Source organism: Oryx dammah, unplaced genomic scaffold (genome assembly GCF_014754425.2).
Source record: "Oryx dammah isolate SB20612 unplaced genomic scaffold, SCBI_Odam_1.1 HiC_scaffold_21, whole genome shotgun sequence".
In the NCBI taxonomy this organism is placed as follows: domain Eukaryota; kingdom Metazoa; phylum Chordata; class Mammalia; order Artiodactyla; family Bovidae; genus Oryx; species Oryx dammah.
The window spans coordinates 30,689,641-30,710,297 of NW_024070205.1; the positions used below are offsets into that span (position 1 = coordinate 30,689,641).

Here is a 20,657-nt window from a genome sequence, read left to right on the forward strand (position 1 = left end):
GCGCGTCGGGGCGCGGCCGGCGCGCCTCAGGCTCTCGGCCCCCGGATCGGCCGCGCGGCCCGGGGGCTGCTCCGCCTCTCGCGCTCCAGGGCGGCCGGGCTCGACGCGGAGGCTCGGGGCGCCCGGGCCCGCGCGCTCCCCGAAGGCGCCGGCCCCCTCCTCGCCGAACCCCCTCCTCCCCCCCCCCACCCAGTGTCAGGCGCTCGGGCCCGGGAACCCGAGGCGCGCGGTGGGGGCCGGGGAGGGGGGCGGAGGGGGAGGGCTGGGGGTGGAGGGGAGCGAAAAGCGAAAGTTAGTGAAAAGTTGACGAAAGGGGAGAGCAACTTTTTCCTCCTCGCTCGCTCTCTCCCTCTCTCTCCGAGTGGCTCTCAGTCCTGGTCAAATCATATTCCGGGCTTTTGAAATAGTGGGCGCTAGAGCACCGCCTTTGGCGTCCGCCAGCCGGGCGCAGAGGAGGGAGACCCCGAGCCGGGGAGGGGGCGGAGGAGGGGGCGCGGGCCGGCGCCCACCCGGCTCCGCGGGCGCAAAGGCAGGGGTGTTGTCGGCAGGATAGCCACAGCCACTGGGAGAGCAAAATGGAGATGTTTCCCTGGGCTTGGAACTGTGGTCGTGAAGTTTATTCCCAACTGGTGCCCCGTGCGGCGGCGGGCGCTTCTCTGCGACTCCGGCAGCCTGCGCGGCCGCCCCGGCGCCGGTGCCCCCGGCAGGAGGGTCCCCACCCGGCCGCCCTCCTCCCCGCCGCCACCCCGATCTCGGCCCCGCTCGGACCCTCCCGCTACCGCTCGCCTGGCACAGCCCCGAGGCCCGGCGGGGACTGAGCTGCCCCCAGCGAGACTGCCGGGTCCCCGGTCTTACTTTCTCTTTCGCTCCGTCTCGGGCCGAGCCCCGGGCTCCGCGCGCATAGCCCGCCGCCGTCCCGGTCCTCGCCGCCGGCCGGGTGCGCTCGCCGCCCGCCCCTCAGCCCGCCGCGGCGCCTAGGGCCGCCCGCGCACCCTCCGCGCCCCGGTCGCTGGCGCCATTCACTGCCAGGCCCACCGGTCCGGGGCTGCGGCCCGAGAGGCAGGCAGGTGGGGGCAGCGGCGCCGCGGCCCGGCGAGCGCGGCTCCCGAAGCCCGGCCGCGGCCCGGCTGCAGCGAAGCGGCGAGCGTCGCCGGGAGCGTTCTCGGCGCCTCCAGCTCTCGCCACCCCCTCCTCCCCGGCCGCCCGCCCACTCGCTCCCCCTTGGGAATCCCTGAGGGACCCGCTCCCCTTGGGAATCCCTGCAGGACCACCAGGCCGATCACTCCGCTCCTCCTGGGCCAGACCCTGTCCGGCCGGGCCTCGCAGCGCCCAGGGCCGAGCCCCCAAGCATGAGCCCAGGGGGCGCGAAACTCACGGCAGTTTTCCGAAGAAGTTCTACCCTCTCGGTTCGGTGGTCGGCTGGCTCGGCCCGACAGCCCCCGCTCCACGCCCAGTTGTAGGCCGCGCGTCGGGCCCGCGGGGGAAAAGCAACTTCCAGCCTCCACAGGACGCCCCTGGACCCGCCCGCGGCCGCTCGGGCCCCTCGCTGAAGCGCCCGTTTCTAGTCTCCTGTGCCCAGTGCTCCTGGCCTCGGCCTCCCTGGCCTTCTGTGACCTCTGGCCCCTCTTGGTGCGAACGAGGCCCTGTGTTTAGCGGCTGGTGCGGCTGGACTGTGTGTGTGTTACCTGTCCGCCGGCAGACGCGTGGAGTGTGCGTGTTCATGTGTATATCGGGGTCTGTTTGTGCACCGCGAATCTTTTCAGTGACTCGGCTCCCCGGCGGCAGGCCGCCCGGGTCAGACTCCCTGAGGAAGGGCCCGAAGGTGGAGTGAGAAAGTGGAAGGCGGCCGAACTCTCGCCCGGCCTTCGCTGCAAGCGAGAGGCCGGCTCCCTGAGCTCTGCGCGGCCGCGGAAAGTTCCGAGCGTCCCCCACCCGCCGGTCTGGCCCACAGCTCTCTGTGTGTTCCACCCCAGACAGGTGGGGAAGATTCCTGGTCTGGCTCTGCTCGTGGCCTAGAATGGATGCCTGGCATTGACCTGCAGCCTGGCTCAGCGGCGGCAGGAGAACTGGACTCAAGGGGAGGGCAGAGCACAGAGTTCCTTTTCCTGGGAGTCCTTATGGAGGAAAACGCAGCTCCAAGCAGGTCTGTCAGGCCCAGATCCAGATGGAGCCACACTGGAGCGAGCTCTGGGAACTCCTCCTGCCTGGGTCGCACAGCTAGGACAGCTGCCCCCAGCCCTCCCCAAGAAGATGGTTCAGGCAGGCACGGGGACCTCACTGCCTGCTGGACACAGAGCACTGGGTCCACTGGGAAATTTTATTTCTTTGGACGATATTTTTGCCAGATGTGGACATCCCTGGGGCCTGACTCCATTACCTGAATCCCCAGGGCAGCGGGGCAGTCCTGGTGCCACCAACGGAACCTCTGCCTCCAAGCTACATCCCGCCAGGGTCGGGCGGCTGGGGGAGGGGAAAGAGGTCGTGGTTACAGGGCCAGTGTGCTGCACTGGGCTGTGCCTGCAGTCATGTGCCAGGCGTGGAAGGACAGCCAGGTTGTGGTGGTGGTGGGATGTTGTGATCCCCTGATTCAGAGCTTGGGGACTGCTCCAGATGGTGTATCTGGGGCTCTAACTTCGTTTGTGTGTCCCCAGGACCCCTTTCCAGAGGCTCTCTCCGGCTGAGTCTGTGTTGGGTGAGCTGGTAGCACCTTTGGAGCCCTCACTGGGGGCTCTGAGTTGCAGGGGCAGAGGCCACTGGGGCTCTCAGGCCAGGCCGCGGATCAGCTGCTGGAAGCCCTCTGTCTCAAACTGCCTGGAAAGGCTGATCTGGGTGAGGACAGATCTGGCAGGGTCCCCTCACACTCGGTGGGGCTTGACTGGCCAGTGGGAAATCAGGCGTCCCTGCCCTGTATTTAAAAATGAAATGGCACACAAAAGCTTTGTGTTTCTGGCGCTTTTGGGAGCCAGGTGGGCAGGTCAGCACAGCCATCGTGCCCTCCTGACCTCTTCACAGCACAGCTGGGGGACCCTGTGTGAGGGAGGATGTGCCCCCAAAACTGTGTCCAGCCAGAGCCCCCATGGGAGCACCCGTGAGGCCTGATCCCCATGGAGGCAACAGACCCCAGAGTCCTAGATACGGTGTATTTCAGGCCTGGGAAGTTATCGTTCGCAGCTGCCAGCTACCACCTAGCCTCTGGGATGTGGGTGGGGGTGGGGGAGGTGGGGGCTGCTACCCCTGCTACCTCCTTGGAAAGGGGTCTGTGCGACAGGGTTGGGGAGACTGGCTGTAGGCTGAGCTCCCAGCCGGTTCCTTCTCCCCAGCAGAAACAGACCAGGCTCCCGACTTGCTGGGCACAGCCCTTCTCCCACCCTGGGGGAATACTGCCCCTTCCACCAGTCCTCTCCCAGGAGCCGGGACAGCAGCCTCCCATCTGGATGCCTGGTAGGGCAGCAGCGCCAGGAAATGTCCAACGGGAGTCTGGCGGCTCTCCCCGCTTCGGACGAAAATGCGGAGGCCCGCGGTGGAGGGGCGGGGTGCAGGGCTGGCGGCCAAGGCCAGGTGCCCCGAGGCGGTGCGCAGATGGCCCTCAGGCTCTTGCTGGCCAGGGGCCCCTCGGATGTGCCAGGGCAACGAGGCCTGCGGGAGGGGAGATGCGGGTTCATGGCATGACCTTCCCCTGGGGCTACCTGGGGGAAGGGGAGCTGTTGGGCCCAGGGGCTGCTCAGGGCCACTGAGCCCCATCACCTCAGGCTGCTCAGGGCTGCCGGCTTCTTCTCTCAGCCGCTGGCCTGAAGCAGGTGCCGGCTGAGCCTCCCCCACCCTCCAACGGCCCCAGTTCACCAGGCAGCTCCCCTCTGGGCAGAGTGTGGGACAGGGGACCCAGTCTGGCAATTCTGTTGAGAGGCCTGGTGTGGGTGGTGGGGCCAGCCCGGGGGTCCCATCAAGGAGCCCCTTTGAGGAGGCTCTCCAGCTTGCTGGGCCTCCGTGGGTGCGATTAGCCCCCTGTTTTATTCAATTAGGAGGCAATTAGGGATCCTTGGGGGCTGGGCTAGTAATTAAGGTGCCATATAATTAGAGTTTCAACAAAAATTATCCAGGATTAAAAATCTTGTGAATAATTTCGTTTAAAAATTTCAAATAGCATTAAATACAATTTATCAGGTTTTTAATCAAACCCGTGTAACAAGTCTTGGATGCTGCAGCTCACGTAGCCGGTGCGGGAGGACAAGGAACTGCCGGGGCACCGTCCCCGCGCGGCAGAGAAACTTCTGGAGGCCAAGGGAACCAGTCCGGCCTCGCCGCGGGCGCGGACTCCGGCTGTCCCGGGCTCCAGACGGCGCGGGCCGGGGCGCGGGGCCTGAGGACCCCGGGCTGAGCCGATAGTCACCGTGGTTTGGGGTTCTCCGCACACAAAGTCGCTGCAACTACGGCGGGCGGGCTTTGCGGGGCCCGCGTCTACACGCGCCCGAGGTCGGTGGCGGTGGCTCCGTACGCCCGAGCGCCCCTGGTCTCAGCCCAGCCCTCCTCTTCCGCGGCCGCAGTCCGGCCCCAGGGCTCTCAGCCTCCCTGGATTTCCTGGACAGAGAAGGGCGGCCTCCGCAACCCTCCCCACCCCCACCCCACCCCCACCCCCCCGCCGCCCCGACTGCTGACCCTCGCCCAGGCTCCGCGGGCTGCAGACCGTGTGCGGTTCCAAGTCGCTTCGCGGATCTCGGACCCGAGATACGTGGGATCGCGCCCGGAAGACTAGGTCTCAGTTGGGCGGGTGCGGGAAAACCGAGGTGAGGGTGGAGGTTCGGCTTTCCAGGAGCGGTCTCTGCTTTCCGCTGAACTTGGCGCTGGGGCTGTGCGCTCCCGCGCGCACCTGCAGGGAGACCCCTGAGCAGAGCAGGCTGCAGCCTGAGCCGCTGCCTAGATTTCTGTCACCGCCGCAGCCTCGGGGAGACGGGACTGTAGAGGTGCTCATGGTCCACTTGGGAGACTTTACTCATCCCCTTTCACTGACCCTGAGAAGGGTAAAGTATGGTGAGCTGGCACCATTTTTCTGGGTAAGAAACCCAGGGCACAGAGAGGTCAAATAACCTGACAAGGTCACACAGCAAGTTAATGGTGAAATTGAATGTCACTTTAGTAAAGCCCTCCAGGATTTTCTGTTTAGTACCCTGCCCCCCACCAGGGCACTGCCGGCTGCAGTTAATTCCAAGGATTTTTTTTTTTTTTAATGTATCAGGTTTTAAGAATTTTCCCAGGGCCAGTGGTCAGCTTGTAACAGGTCTATTCGTAAAAAGCAGAGAAGACATCCATATGCATACCGCTTGTGAATGCAACTGGCTACTTTCAGCCTCCTTCAGACTGGATTCTTTCCCTACCCAGGACTGGACTCTTCCACTTTGCTCTCCCTACTCGGGCCGGGCAGAGGCCTTGTCTGGGTGTCTCTAGCCTTGGCTCTGGGAGTCCTCTCCCCAGGACAGGTGCAAGAAAGCTGGAACGTTGACCAGGGCTTGGTCTTGTCTGCCCCCCAGTTATTGCCTTTTGCCTGAGCCACGCAGGGTGTGTTGGACCTGCTGGCTCACCTTCCTACCCCCACTCCCACCTCAAATCTGGAGGGACGTAATCCTGCCCCTCCCCCAGGCATCGGGGAAGAGGAGGAGCTGTGGTCGTTGACCGGACTGACCCACAGGGCTGGCGGCTGCAGTTGCAGGTCCAGCCGGGAATCAGCCGCTGTTCCTCAAGTCTGGGCACTTCACAGGCTCCAGCCAGGGCCACAGGGGCCATTCCAGGCTGGCCAGTGCTCCTGAGCTCTCGGGGCTCCCAGGACATTCCTGGGTGGCCTCTTAGGCTCTGACCACTCTCTTGTCTCTGGGTTTCCCCAGCCAGTCCTCCTTGGTCTGGAGGTGCTCTGGCCAGGCTGCGGCCTCTCTCTGGACTCCAAGGAACAATGCCCTGGGGCTGCCGATAGGAGTGCGCCGGCCTGAGATACATATTTGTTTAATAGTTAACATTCTGTGAAAAAAAAAAAAAGGGAAGAAAGTCAGATTCTGGTGAAGGCTTTGCTTATTTTATATCCACTATAACTATTTCTGTCCATGAAAATTGGCTTAATTATATCAATGGAATGTTTCTTTTTCAATTCTGTATGCAATTAGTCCATCTTGCCGGCTGCAATTTATTTTAATAAAAAAATAAACCAGTGGTGTGTTCAGTTCCTCGTCCCCTGGGGACAAATGCGATTGGTGTGTTTAATTTCATTAACTACAATGCGGCCTACTGGAAAAATGTATAAAATCAGCTTTATACAGCTTAAACACTGGCATTTGAAACAAATCATTATTGCATTAGCTGTCACACTGGTAATTCTAGAATCTAAGGAAAAAAATATATTATGGCTGTTTTTATAACCCTTTGCAAATTCACTGTTAAAATAATTTATAATCATTTTAAAACATAGCTAGGTCCTGGTGAATATTTTATCTCCTCCAAATAAGGCTCCGCGTTACCCTGTGCACGTTCTCTGTCTGAAGAGTGTGCCATTCCCAACCCTGAATACGCATCTTTCAGGGTGGAGACAGCAGAGGCTGTCGTTAAACAAACCTGATGAGTGCCAGCTCCCTTTTTCATTCTAGCCTGACCCTGCCCTTGAGGTGGAATGGTTGACACAGACGCATCTGAAATTTGTCTCGGGGCAGAGGGCACCCCAAGATGCTGCAGAACCCTTAGCATACCCAGCTTCCCCCTCCAGGCCCCGCAGGTGGGAGGAGGGGGCCAACAAACAGGCTTTACAAGTGTGGAAGCAAGGCTCCCCATCCCGTGCCCGGGGTTCCTGACCTCCAACCTGGAGAAGTGAGAGCAGCCCTTGCCATGTTCATCTCTGAAAAGAGAACCAATCTCCCCGAGCACCCACTTTCTGCTTCTGCAAAATGAACTTGGTCAGGAAATTCACCAGAATTGTGCTCCTTCTCAGTGGGTCACACAATTCCAGGATGGTGTGTGCATCCTGTCCAGTGTGGGGCATGTAAGGGGGTGAGCCCCAGATCGCGCGCACATGCACGAGCGTGAGTATGTGTGTGTGTGTGTGTGTGTGTGTGTACGCGTTGGGATCCATGTTGCCCTTGGAAGTCCTGGCCCGGCCTGAGCTACTCTGCAGCACATGGCAGAGAAGGCTTGCTCCTCGCTCCCACAGGCGTGAGGCTGGAGATGCTCAGAGGCGTCTGTGGGAGGGATGTGGGCAAAGTGCCGGGCCCCTCTCACCTGCTGCCTCCTGATTCTGAGATACTTTTAGGAGACTTGAGTCGGGCCCCAAAGCCCCTGGTTCCCCAGCGTGTGGATGGGGAGGGGCAGGATACAGAGGCTCAACCTCCGTGCTCCTGTCATCGTCCAGCTGCTGGACCATGGGCTTCCCCTGGGGGGGGGGTGGTGTCGCCTTCCCAGTCCTAGGAAGTGCCAAGGGGCATTAACAGGAAGAAAATAGCCCAGGAGGCTCTGAGACCAGGGCTGCTGTCCTGATGTGGGGCGAGGGGTTCCTGGAAGGTGCAGGGGTTTCCGAGGAAGGTTCCAGAAACATACTCGGGCCCTTCTGGCCACACTAAGAACTGTCTCCCTGTGCTTTTGCCTCTTGACTCCCCTGGATAGACTCAGGTAGATTTGTTTTTTGATATAAGCTTTATATTCCATAATGAATTTTGATGTGTAGGGGGACCTAGCACCTCCTCTCTGGGTCTGAAGCCCCCTCCTGTTTCTCAAGGAGGTGCCTGGGGAGGGTGGGCCAGGAGGACCCAGGCCGGGTCTCCTGAGATCCCTGGCTTTGGGGACCAGGCCATGTCACCGTGACTGCATGAGCCCAGGGTGGCCATCAGGCATGGGGTCTGCTCTCTTTTCAGGCTCTGCTGTGTTTGTTGAGAAATGAGTGTCTTTGTCTACTTTCTGACTTTAGAAAGAAGAGCAGAGCTGCATCCTTGGTGCAAATAGCAAGGCCGTGCCTGAGGGGCCGCTGGATGCTGCTCCTGAGGCCACATGGGGGCCTCAACCCAAAGTCAGCCCTTGGACGGGTTTGGTGGCACATGGTTCTCAGGCCCCAGAATCTGCACTCTGTCCACGCCGACTCTGGGCTGGCTGTGTCCCCCTCCTGACCCCTATGCCTGCTGCAGCTTAGGATTATCAGACCCCCACCTTCAAAGCCAGGAAAGGTAGGCCATCTGGGAAAGTGAAAGTTGTGACTCAGTGGAGGGACTGTGGGGTGTGGACATGTGGGTATTTGCCTCCTCCCTGGTTGCCTACGAAGAGGACGGCACAGAAGGTTCTGGAAGGGAGCATGGTGTTTGGGGAGATGAGCCTCAGGGGGACTGGTGGTGCTGAGTCCAGATGTCCTCCTCCAGGTAGACAGAACCGAGTGTCAGTTTTACCTCCTGGGCCTGCTTGTAGTGATACTTTGCTGGTCCTCTGCCTGCCTCCTCCTTGGGGGCTGTTTGGGGCCATGACAAAGCATCCATGTCGGTGCTTTGGTTCTGGCCATCAGCTCAGCCAGAAAATAAAGCCCACGTGGTCCTTAGTTCATGATTTTATTTTCAAGCTGAGTAGCACAGGTGCTGGGGTCTGTTTTGGCCCCTGATGTCCAGCCGGGCCCCTCCATCCAGCTCCTCCCCGGCCCCCCAGCCAGGCCAAACCTTTTCCATCCTCACTTCCACCTTTGAGGCTTCAACAGCTAGGGGCGTCTGCTGGCTGTCTTCTCATCAGAGGCCTCCCATGTCCTACAGGGTCAGGTCTTCTGTCTGTTTTGACGGCACCTCTCCATCCGTTGGTTCATCTCTGCCTGCTGTCTGTGGGCCTCCTGTGTGCTGGATGCTGAGACGTGCCCAAGGGCCCTGGGCAGCTGCAGGATGCTTGCCCAGGGTGGACCCCCCTTCCCCAGAGGAAAATGTGGTGACGTCACCGTGCTCTGGGCAGTGTGGCGAGGCTGGGGGGGCGGGCCACAGACTCCCACCAGACTCTTAGTCCTCACTGGCCCCAGCAGGTCTTTGCCCTGGGTGCTGGGCCTCTGTGTCTGAACTGTTTGGATGAGAAGTGAGCCCACAGGCCACCCCCACCTCAGCACATTTGGAGACGCCCAGCTCTGGGGTCTCCAGGGCCTTGGGTCTGTGCTGATGGAGAGTTGCTGGACCCCCAACCAACTATTCTGTTTCAAGTTGTAAAGGCCAGACGGGAGAGAGAGACAGAGAGGGACGGAGGGGTGCAGAGAAGACAACTCCATTTCTGTCATTGCTTCCCTGAGAGCCTCCCCCGCCCTGGCTCTGAATCCAGTGACTCAGCTGAGATTTGTACAGCGTTTCTCTGTACCGATGGCAGGCAGGGCACCTCCGGTGTTTGAGTGCAAGTGGGAAGTGCCCGGCTCAGCCAGGGATGATGGGAGCTGAGTAGCAATTATTTCCTGGGACACTGTTTAATCCTGTGTCTGTGTTCAGGTGCTGCAGGTCAATACTATACCCAGATATGGATTCACATAACAGGCTCGCATCTAAGTTGCTCTTTCTCACTGTGTCTCCGAGGGGAAGGAGCAGGCATTTAAAAATGCTTAGACATTGGTGTCTGCTCAGTGGGCTGTAATGCAGAGATGCCTGGTCACATTGGTCTTAAAACGTAGAAACAAAGAGCGAGAATCAGGCTCACTGGGAGCCCGTGTGCTGACCGCAGGACAGCCCTGGGGTCCGTCCTGCCTCCTGGGTGCAGCCGAGCAGGGGGGCCCTTGTTGCTCGCTGGCACCGTTTTGCCCTCAGATGACACTTCCTCTGGAAGGTTCAGAGTGAGGCCACATCCTCAGAATTCATATTTTCCCCTTGCAGGTGCTTCCATCCTCCATCCAGGGGAAGAGGGTGAATCAGGTCCTGACTATGTTGGAATCTGTGTCTTGGGCCTGTGCCGAACTGACAGCCATTCCCAGCCCCCAAATTCAGACGTAGCTGCCTTGCTCCCCGTGATGCCCGCTGTCATCAGAGTTGGATCAAGGGGTCCTAGTGCTATTTCTGGGGTGTCCGCGAGGAGGGGAAGGCCAGGCTTCCTGAGGGCCCTCATAGAAAGAGCTTGTGGGGTTACTCGGTGAACACCAAGTCGCTTGGGGCTGCAGCGACCACCTTGGGGCACAGGCTGTGCCTCTTTCTAGCTTGCTGCCACCTGCTCGCCCCACGATACCTCCCTGGGAAGCCCAGTCGTCTTTGTAAACCACCCTCAGCTTATTCCTGGAAAAGCCAGTGCATTCTTGAACTGCCTGAAAGCCAGGTAGCATTTTGCTGGCCAGAGCCGATGCAACTCGAGGGAGACAGGGACCCTGACCTGCACCCTTCCTCTGGGCAGTGAGCTGAGAGGGTCTCCAGGGAGCGTGCGGACCAGGCCATGTGTGTGCTGCGTGTGCACACAGATGTAGGCACTGCTGGGTGAGCCTGGATCTGCCGTCCAAATGAGACACACCTTCAGGCTGTTCTTTCTCATCAGCAGCATGGCACCTCCTGCCCGCTCGTACTTTGCGAAGACCCCCCCTCACTTTTGCTGTCCCCCAATGCCGCTGAGCTCCCCAAGGCCTCTGAAATGGGGGTTGTGGCTGCCGGGCCTCCTGGCCCAGAGCCGTTCACAGCTGTTTGTTGTGTGAGCAGAGACGGGAGAAGTTCAAATGTGCGAAGGGGCGATGTGCGAGCACTTTGCTGCAGTTTATAACCCCCACAAGAAACAAAGAGGAGCGAGGGCTGTTTAGATAATCCCGGGCCCTTGCGCTCACATTTAGAAAAATTAGGCCCTCTTGAAAAATTACAGAATTATGCTGCCAGTGTCAGGTTCCGAGATAATGATGTGTCTGTGTGCGAAAATATTAAATTGCAATAACACGCCCGTGAGTACCTCTCTGAATAGGGTATTCAGTTCCCAGCTTGGGCTGAACATAAAGCTTGTGACTGACAGAATACAAATGGTGTCATAAAACATTGGGGGGTTTACAGCCGGGCTCCGTCTTTCTGATCGGCTTCTCTATCTTGGCCCATCCAGCATCCTTTCCTTTAATGAAACAGCCCGACGATGTGGCTAATTATTTATTTATCACATTAGCAGGAGGAAAAGCTATCACAGACAGATCAATTTTTCACTGGAAGTGATTTTAAGTGACTTTAAAAATAAGCCCCACGATGGGCTGCTTGGTTCTGTCCTTCGGCCTCTCAAAGTCCACACCATCCGCTTCGCTGATGTGGTTGGTAACGCATCCATCGGCTGCTCCTCCAGCTGAACCTATGCAGCCTGGAGCCAGCCCAGTGCACTTTCTGACCAGGAGCTTCTCATAGGTTTCCGTGCAGAGAAGCGGGGTCCCTGGCTTCTTCCAGGAGAATGTAATGGGAGCAGCAACAAGTAACCCAAGGGCAATGGGAGGTTTTTCACGGTTTCCCGGGGCCTGCGGAGACTAGCGTCTCTGACAATAAATAAGCCCGGTGAGATGGGGAGGCTGGGCCTCGACGCTTGATGCTTGGCGCTCCCATGTGTGTTTACCAAGCTCATGCTTGTGCAGGAGTGTGTCCCCGGGAGGGTGGGGGTAGTTTCGGTGGCCGTGCATTTGGCTGAGTGTCGTTATGAACAAAAGGGCTAAAAAAAACCAGTGGAAAGTAAGATTGCTCAGAAATCCCTGGGCAGATTGCCGGCCCAAGGGGGGGCTCTCGTTTCACGGCTGGGAGTCAGACTTGCAAAGCGAAGGGGCCCCTAGTCTTAACTTTCTCTGCATCGAAGGTGTTAATCTTACCTTCCTAAGGTTAGATAAAGCCACCCGAGGCTGCTGTTGGTTATCAGATCTCTTGGGGCAGGCCCATCTCGGCCGTGCCACTGGTCCCTGCGGCTGGCAGCCCGGATAGGGAACCAAGGTCTCCATTTACCCGGGGTTTTAGGTTGCCTCCGGATCCTGATAGACTAGCCTCGTTCAAAGAGGAGGGGCCCATGGCCATGGCGAGGTGAGAAGCCCATTACCAAAGCCCAAGGCCTTTCTGCTCCCCTGGGAGACCCCCCTTCGACCCATAGACTCCGAGTGGCCGAGTGAGGGGAGGGCCAGGCGTAGCAGGACGCCGCCTTGAGTTTTCTGACAAAGAGCCCCTGATTCTTTATCCACCAGACAGAGCACAAAGCTTGGCCTCACCTGGAGGGCCTATTGGCTGTGGGGAGCGGGTAGAGAAGCCTTGGTTCAGCGAAGTCTGTGGTGGACTCGGCAGGACATGAGCCTCCCAAGAAACCATGGCCACGATGTTGGCTCCTGTCCCAGGGTGATGGTCGCCAGCAGTGGGCGCAGCTTGGCCACAGGGGGCACAGGAAGGGCACTGCTGGGTCAGAGTCACATAACTGTCTTCCTTAAAGCAGCTCCCAACTGACACTGACCGAATCTGCGAAAGCAAAACAAGTCGAAACCTCTGCACCCTGCCTCCCTGGAGACAGAGGCCTCAGGGCCTTGGGCCAGCTGTCAGACCTGGGCCGTGAGGCCAGGGTGCTGCGGGGATGGGGGAACACCCCAGAAATTGGTACCAGGGGCCCATCCATCCTGCTCCCAGCACTGGGCCTGCAGACAGTTGGTCAGCTTTTGGTGTTTCACTCCCTAAGTACAACAGGGTGAGCAGCTCCATCACTTAGCTGACCTTGGACCAAACCAGAGGAACCAGGTGGGGCCACTGTGAGCTGTGTGTTGGTACCCAGGGTGGAATGCTGGCCCTCGGGACTCCGGGCTACCAGGCAAAAGGAAGGGGGTTGGGGTGTCCGGGAATGTGATGAAAGCGTGTGGTGCCCTGTGGTCTCCAGGAGCCCCTCTAAGCCAGCTGGACCTGTGTCGTGGGGACAGTGGCCCATCCTCACCTGGAGACACCCTTGGCCATGGCAGAAACTGACAGGAGGGTTGCCCGTGTCAGGGGGTCTGGGGGCGACCAGACCCCGACCTGCTGGAGGGGATGTGAAGACTGGGAGAAGGCCTGCAGACACTTGGATACAGTATTATTATCCTTGTTTTCTCTGCAGGATCCAGGCTGTCTTAGTCAGTGGCTACTTTGGGCTTCTGGCATTTTCTTGCACTTGGCAGAAGCAGATTTGTGTGTGAGTAGGTGAGTTGGACAAGACTGAAGGACCAAGCACATACGCACACCCATGCAGGTTTGAACAGTCTCCCCCAGGGGCCTCTGGATGGGCCTAGTGATTAAAAATCTCATTCAAACCCTGTTGTGATAAGTGGAGAGCCAGTGAATGCAAGATGTCTGGGCAGGTCACCGGGCCCTGGGAGGAGGCGTCCGGCCACCTTCACGAGGAGGTCTGGAGGGGTGTGTGGGGCAGCTCAGGCCGGGGTGCTCTCTGTGGGACCCAGGGGGATATCTGTGCTGGGTTTGGGGGCTCCACCTCCTAGTTCTGGGAGGAGGGGAGCTGGGGTGGTGGCAAGCCTCCTGTCTAGGGCCGCCCTCCAGCATCAGCCCCGGGCAGGGGGCAAGCACCCTCTGGGCGCTGGAGTTCTGAGCCAACCTTGCCTTTTAGGGTCTCCTGTTTGCTTTAGTTCCAGGGCATTTAGTGTGCTGAGTGGTAGGTCTCAAAGCTGAAAGCGAGCAGTGTCTCCTCCCTGGGCTAACACTCTGACCCCTGGCATCGTGTCTCTGATGTGGCCCATGGGGACACCCCGAGAATTCATTCAGGTAACCATGGGGTATTGGGGCTTCGCTGTCATCAGTCTGTGCAAGCGTTGCACATGCGTGTGCAGGCAACATGTGCATACATGTGCACATGTATGTACATGCACACAGGTACATGCAGCTGACACACACATGCATATACTTGTGTGCATCGCACAATGCAGTGTATGTGTGCAACACGTGGATGCATGTACACAGGTACATGCTCATACAGAGTGCCCATGCGCACAGACATGGCTGCATGAACCAGACACTGCTGTCAGTCTTGGATGATACAGGCGGCTGATACGATAGCAGAGAGGAGCATCCTTTGGGCAGATGGAGGGGAGCCTCAGTCAGAGCGCTGTCACTGGGTCCCACAGGCCTGTAGACGGAGCAAGAGGAGAGGGAGACAGGACCAGTGAATCTCCATGCTGGTTGTGGGCTCCCTGCAGGAGAGGGAGTCTTGGCATCTGCTCGGCCAGGGGGACCAGTCTTTCCCTCCTCCCTCAGGCCCCGGGGTGTCGGGGGCCCTTCCCTCTGGGGTGGGACAGGCAGTGGTCTCCAAATGCCAGGACACGCTGTATCTGGTGTCACACAGACCCAGGAACAGGGGCAGAGGGTCCCCTCTGGCCCTTTCAAAGGGACATTCGATCTGAACCCGGGGGCCCAGTAAGGAGATTCCTGCGAACCCCTCGCTGATGGAGTCAAAAGCACTCAGCGGCTGGAGAAAGCACTTTGCAAGCCGGGCTCTGGCATGAGGCCCTTTGTGGGATTATCTGCCCCCCTGGGAGGTGTGGAATGCCGGGGGCGAGGGGCCACGCTGTATAGAGCTGCGCGGCCGCAGATAAAGCGGGCTGCTTTCCGCGGCTGTTCTGTTGCCGAAATTTGAGGTGCAGCCCCAGAATGGAGGCTGCTGGCCCAGGACATATGAGCTAGGGAGGCTCTGTCCACTCTGCCCTGGCTCTGGAGAATTTGAGTCCAGACCGAGTCTGCCCGGGCTGGTACCCGGGGCTCACTGCAAAAAACAGTCTGGAGAGACGGGAGTGCGTGTATCTTACTTTCCAGACAGGGCTGGTCGCGGGCCTCCCTGGGGACCCACAGTGTGGGCCCGGTGGATGCAGCTGTTGTGGGGAGGGCAGGGGGCCCTCTCTGGGTCAGGAACTCTTGGGTGCCTATTATGAGCTGCAGTCAGGAAGCCTGTGGGATCCTGGGTGGAGGCGCCAGGTGGACCCACACTCCTCCTGCTGCCAGGCTGGCGGGGCTTTCAGATGCTTAGTGTCTGTCTCCATCGATCCTCCAGGCCCCCTCTCCTAGCTCATCTCTTCCCAAATCATTCCCGCACATCCAGCTGCTCCAGGCTGGTGCCTGGGACTCACTCTTGACTCTAGGACACAAATCCACGTGGGCCTGGGTGCAACCACACCTGTGCAGGTGGCACCACAGCCTTGGAGACCCAGAGGTGTCTCGGCCAGATGCTGTGTTCAGGACCCGAGTGTGTTCTAAAGCCAAGCAAGGGAGGATCTTTGCCTCACCAAGTAGGATTCATCACTCAGCCCAAGGATGAACATGTGCTACAGGGTAGGGCCTGGGAGGATCAGTGAGGTGTCAGGTTCAATTTGCTGAATGTGGCAGGAAGGAGGGATGGACCCACGCAGGAGCTGGATGGCTCCTTTCTGAGTCTCCATCCAGGTGGGGCTTTGGGGCTCACCAGCTGGCTGTTAGGGAGCAGGTAGTTTAGCCTTGGGGATCCCAGAGACCCCTCCAAATCCTGTACCCACCTCCCACGAGCTGAGACCCTCCCTGAGCCTAGGGTTCCATCTGGGAAGCCAGTGACTCGTAACTTCTAGGGGTGAGATAGAGTGAAAAGCCCACTTGCCTGTCCCTCCTGGAAACCAAGATCCTCCCCTGGGCACATTCACCTCCTGGAACCCCGGCAGGGACCACAGTGGGCCCCGTGACAGGTCTTCCCCGGGTGCCTGCGGGAGGCCTTAGGCAAGACGCCCCAGGCCTGCAGGACTCCAGGTGGGCACAGGCCTGAGATCTGATGCTGCAGACACATGGGCTGACTGGTGTTGGGCTGTCGTGTCTCTGGAGCTCTGAGGCTTTCTGCACCTGACCACAAACCCACTAGTCTGGGCACAGTGCCGGCACTTTCCTTTAGCCTGAGTCAGGAGGGCCTCAGAAGTGGCCACAGGTGCCGCTGAAAGTCCTGGTGGCCGGGGGTGGCTGGGCAGCCGTCCACCCCTCTGACCCTGCGTGGTTCACGAACTCCAGATCCCTTTTTCTTAGGGAGCAGGAAGGTTGGGGAAACCGAGGTACACTTGAAACACACAGGAACGTGGGAGTCTTTAGGAAAACTGTAGAGTGCTTGCCCTGCGAGGTCTCACTGCCAGGGCAGCCAGATGGACTCCAGGATTGCTGCTTCTGTCCCCCCTCAGCGTCCCTTTGGTGTGGAGTTGATGCTGCAGATAAATTTCCTTTGAGTCCCTGGTGTGGTGCTATGGTGTCTGCCTCTCCGGGTCAGGAAGGCTCCCCAAAGTCCAGGCCTCCCACGAGACATCTCCCCACTGCCTGCACACCCTCAGAACAGAGGCACTTTGAGCCCAGATCACTGGCCTGGCTCCCACCTGCTGGCCTGCAGCCTGACCCCTCCCCAGGCTACATTTTCACGTGGACACGCTGGTCTGGTTGGAAGCAGGAGGCCTGAGAGAGGCCAGGAGGCCGATCCAGCTGAGCCGTGGGTGCGACCCCCCGAGTGCTGGGCCACGGAGCCTGGCAAAGTGGACCCTATCCTCCAGGCTGGCCTGAGGCGAGCCGCCGCTGTCCTCACCCCACGACCTTTCAGGTGGAGGTTTGCCTGAGTTCTCCTACCATCGAGGTGTCCTCGTGGAGCTAATGAAGGATTCTTGGCGTGATCTGTCAGTGCTTGCCTTATTTATTTATTTCTATGAAGTATGCTGTTAATTAGGCGAAAGATCTGCAGAAATGTGCTCGTGCCTGGAGATTTCTGCGAAAAACGAGAACCCTCCTGAAATTTCCAGTAGTGAAGCAATTAGGGGATGGAATTCCGCAATCTAAACACGATAACATTCTCCTCTAACAAAAGTGGGGAGGGGGTGAAGGAAAGGAGAAGCTGAGGTCCGAGCAATGGCAGCTCGCAGCCCAGCACCGCGTGTGTGCAGCTGGGACTGGACCCTGGCCTGTGCAAGTCGGGAGTCCCACACACTGCCCAGTCCCTCCTTGGAAGTGCCTGCTCCTTGGCAGGTGAAGGGTAAGGTGAGGTTTGCCTCTTAAAGGGTGTAGGCCAACCCACCAATGCGAGTGGTGGGCTGGAGGGCAGGTGTCTTCCCATGACAGAAGCTGGATGGGGAGGGGTCTTTCTGCCTGTGCAGCCAGTCTGCAGCAGAAAGAAACCCCATGGCAGGACCCTCAAAGCCATGGTGTTGGGAATACCCGCCGGGCTCCACCGCCTGGGTCAGTGTGCCACTCACACGGACCGGGACGGGGGCTCCCAACGGAGAAGTCATCCACATCAGGGTCAGGTCAAGGCTCCTTCCTTGCACTTGGCAGGCGACTCAACCCCAAATGAGGAAATTCACATTTCTTGGGTTTGTGGGAGGGAGTTTTTAGATCACAAGAGGAGATTTAAACCAACTTTGCTATTATTTTTTTTTTTTGCAAACAAATTCTTAGCCAGGGATCCCCTGTTCCCTCGGATGGTACAAACCCCACCTTTCCAGACCCTCCCTAGGTCCAGAGGCCAGCAGCCTCACCACTGTCGGAATCCCCTTTTTTTTTTTTTTTCAAAAAAACATTTTTTGGTCATATATGCTGTTGCCTATGGTTTTCATAGTTAGGTTGTTTTTTTTTTCTTTTTGGTAAAAACAACCTTGAGATGCCTTTGGACGAGTTGCTGGCTGTTGACAAATCAATTTTCCAGGGAGGGAGGCACGTTTCTGTCGCTGGCACTGGGGTCCGGCCTCTTGCTTGCGGTCGAGCAAAGATTAGCCTGAATTTCTCAGCGCGCTGTGTTTCCTCGGTCCCCCGCGACTTCCCTGCTCTCTGGCCTTCACGCTACATTCCTTTTCTCCCCTCATCTTGCTTTCTAATGTTGTTTCTCTCACCTTCTGAAGCCAGCCGGCCGCTCGGCGGGGATTTATGAGCTCGAAGCTTCTAACAGAATGTCTATTTTATACGTTCTCGGCCGCTGCAGCCGCGACCTCGGTCCCTGCTCTCCGCGCAGTGTGTGCACGCGAGTTCTGTTCGGCTGAGAAAGCCCCTCTAGGAGTATCTGTGGCATTAAATCAGGAGCTGGGGCCTGAGTCACTGAGGATGATCCAGAACCTAATGGCAAGCCCCCACCCTCATCGACCTCCCCCATGGGGTCTCGGGTGTTTGAGTAAACTTGCAGCTGCTCCTTGGAGGAGGTGGGAGTGGGAGGCGTGAAAAGCATTTGCGGAAGACCCTCCCCCGTCACTGCTCCCCATGCCTCCCCTCTCCTCTGGGTGAGAATGGACAGGGAAGATTTTCTGCAAAGAAATGAGGCCGAGGCCAGTGACCAAACGCCAGCTCCCACGTCCCGGGTAGCTTTCTGTGCTTCCCATTCACAGGAGGGCGCCTCTGGGCATCCCCTGCCCTTGTTCGATGCTGTGAGACGGATTTTCTAGTTCAGAACCCCAGTCTTGCTTTAGAGGGACTAGGGGATCTTCTCTGCCTATGTGCCTGGGAGAGGCACTTGGCCAGCTTTTGTCACCCCACTCAGGCTCTCCTGGCTGAGTGTGTGTGTGTGTGTGTGTGTGTGTGTGTGTGTGTGCGCGCGCGCGCGCGTGCACTGTGGTCTGATGGAATCCACAGGTCCTGCCACGGATGGCAGAGGTGCTGCCCCTGTAGCTTTGCGTAGCCCCGCTGCCTGCACTGTGGTAGCCAGCTGAGAGCCTAGACAAGCCTGGCTCCCTGAAAGGTGTGGTCCCAGGGCCTTCCCCATCCATCCCGGGTCCCTGTGCACCTAAGCCACCTCTGCCTGGGCCTGTGTCCTCACAGGGTGGGCTGGAGAGGAGCCTGTCCACCTGATGCTGGAGGCAGTCTGCCAGTATCACCGACGGGGTGGGAGGTGGCGGGAGCCCTCAGGGCACAGCAACTGCTCACGTTCTGTCCAGGAGAAACAAAACGTCCTCAGGCCATAAAGTGCGTGCTGGTCAACCGGCCCTTTGACGCAACAGTTTCCTCCTCGGAGCAGAAGCGCTCGCCAAGCGCAGGCCAGATGCCCTTGTCCTGTGTGTTTCGGCAAATTCCCACTTTACCACATCTTCTCCAGGCCCAGCCTAGGTCCAAGATTCACCCTGAGGCCTCAGTCTGCTCCCTGTGAGCGTTTCTTCTGATTTACTGAAGTTAGGAAAAGCAAGTATCGGCTCTCGTGCACAGCCAGTCACCTGGAGAGCATCCAAGTGACCACGATTGCGGCTCAAAGTCCCTCCACTTATCCCCCTGTCCACCCACTCATTTCTTCAGTGATGGTGGCCGGGCGCCCTGCTTCTCCAGATATCTAGGGCATTCTCTCCTGGCTGTCCAGGAGCTCACAGTGTAACCGGGCAGATGAAGTAAAAGCACCTCCAAGTTACAGCCCGGGGGTCTGGAAGGCAATGGAACCAGACTGGTGCCGATGGTACCCTCAGTGACATCCTCGTCCTCTCCTGCCGGGAAATATGGAGGAACTATTGGCATCTCTGAAGCACTTCACGTCACTGTCCTGGGAGGATATGGGGGCAGCTCCCCAACAGTGGGATCTCCTTAGTAATCTAGTGGCCAGCTTGCCCCAAGAAGCCAAGCTGGCCCCTTGTGCCCCCTCCAGACATGTGTCCCCTCAAGAGGTGGGCTAGGGGTGACCCTTCTGGGGCTGCTCATGACCAGGACACTCACCCTGGGATGTGCCTCAGGGTGGTCTTTAGGACCTCCAGCTCAGGGGGACCCCAGGCACGGCCCAGCATCTTCCTGCTCCCTCTGATGCAAATGGTAACCTCTCACTGGAACCCCAAACTTCCCCACCTCCAGCCTCTGGCTGAGGCACCCTGATATTTTTTGAAAGGGGTCTCTCCTTGTAGCTGCGTCCGTCCCCGGAGACCAAGCCCGGCGTCTGATCCCAGTTTCTTGAAGCAGCAGCAGGATCCCCACTTGGGGGGACATAATGTGAAGGAGACCCTCGAGCTGAAAGCAGAACCTTCGGCACCAGCTCCCCAGGCTCGCAGGGGTGGGGTGCCCGTCTCTGTTCCCGAGCCTGGTGTGGAGTCTGACAGGGAGCCAGACAGGGCAGCTTCTCCAGGTTCCTCCCTGAGGCCCCAGGTCTGGGGCTCTCGGGACAGGCCGAGGCCACCGAGCAGGACAGCCCCTTCTTATCCACTCATGCCTAGTGGAGGAGGAGGCTTGGTCGTGGCCGCAAGAGAAGTCTCACTTCCCAGTCAAAGCCTGCCCTGCAGTCAGGGCTCCTGTCAGGATGGAGCTCTTGGGTCTAAAGGCCCAGACCTGTTGGTCACCTGATACCCACTGGGGTGGACAGTGTAGGAGCAGCAGAGATAGCTTGGCTGTGGCTGCACTGGACTTCCCATGGGGATGAGACCACGAGGCCAGTTGCTCCATCTTCTGAAGCTCCTCCTCCCGATTTCCTCCAGTTTCAGAAGAGCTCACATCTGTGTGGGAACCGATGGGAAAGGCTGGGGCCGTGGCTGAACGCCCTCCTGCCCATCTGCCCACCAAGTAGAGTGCCATCTCTGCCTGCATGAGAGCCTGCCGAGCTTCTCCCACCTCCAGGGGCCTGCAAGGGGCTGGGGGCAGGGCCAGCCCCCAGAGAGGTGGCCCCAGGAGGGCCCTGGGCTGGGACCACTGTTGAACTCTCTGAGCTATTATCAGTCCTGGGGTCCTCTGGGCTGCTGCCCTGTGATCCCCCCAGTAGACACATGGGCATGGGGTCCCCTCTGCAGACACATGGGCGTGGGGTCCCCTCTGCAGACACATGGG

The 20,657-nt window shown here is 58.9% G+C and overlaps 1 protein-coding gene across 2 annotated transcripts in view; it reads left to right on the forward strand.

The window, feature by feature from the left end:
• PRDM16 (PR/SET domain 16) overlaps window positions 1-20,657 on the forward strand; it is a 338,801-nt gene that overhangs the window by 746 nt on the left and 317,398 nt on the right. The window lies entirely within an intron of this gene.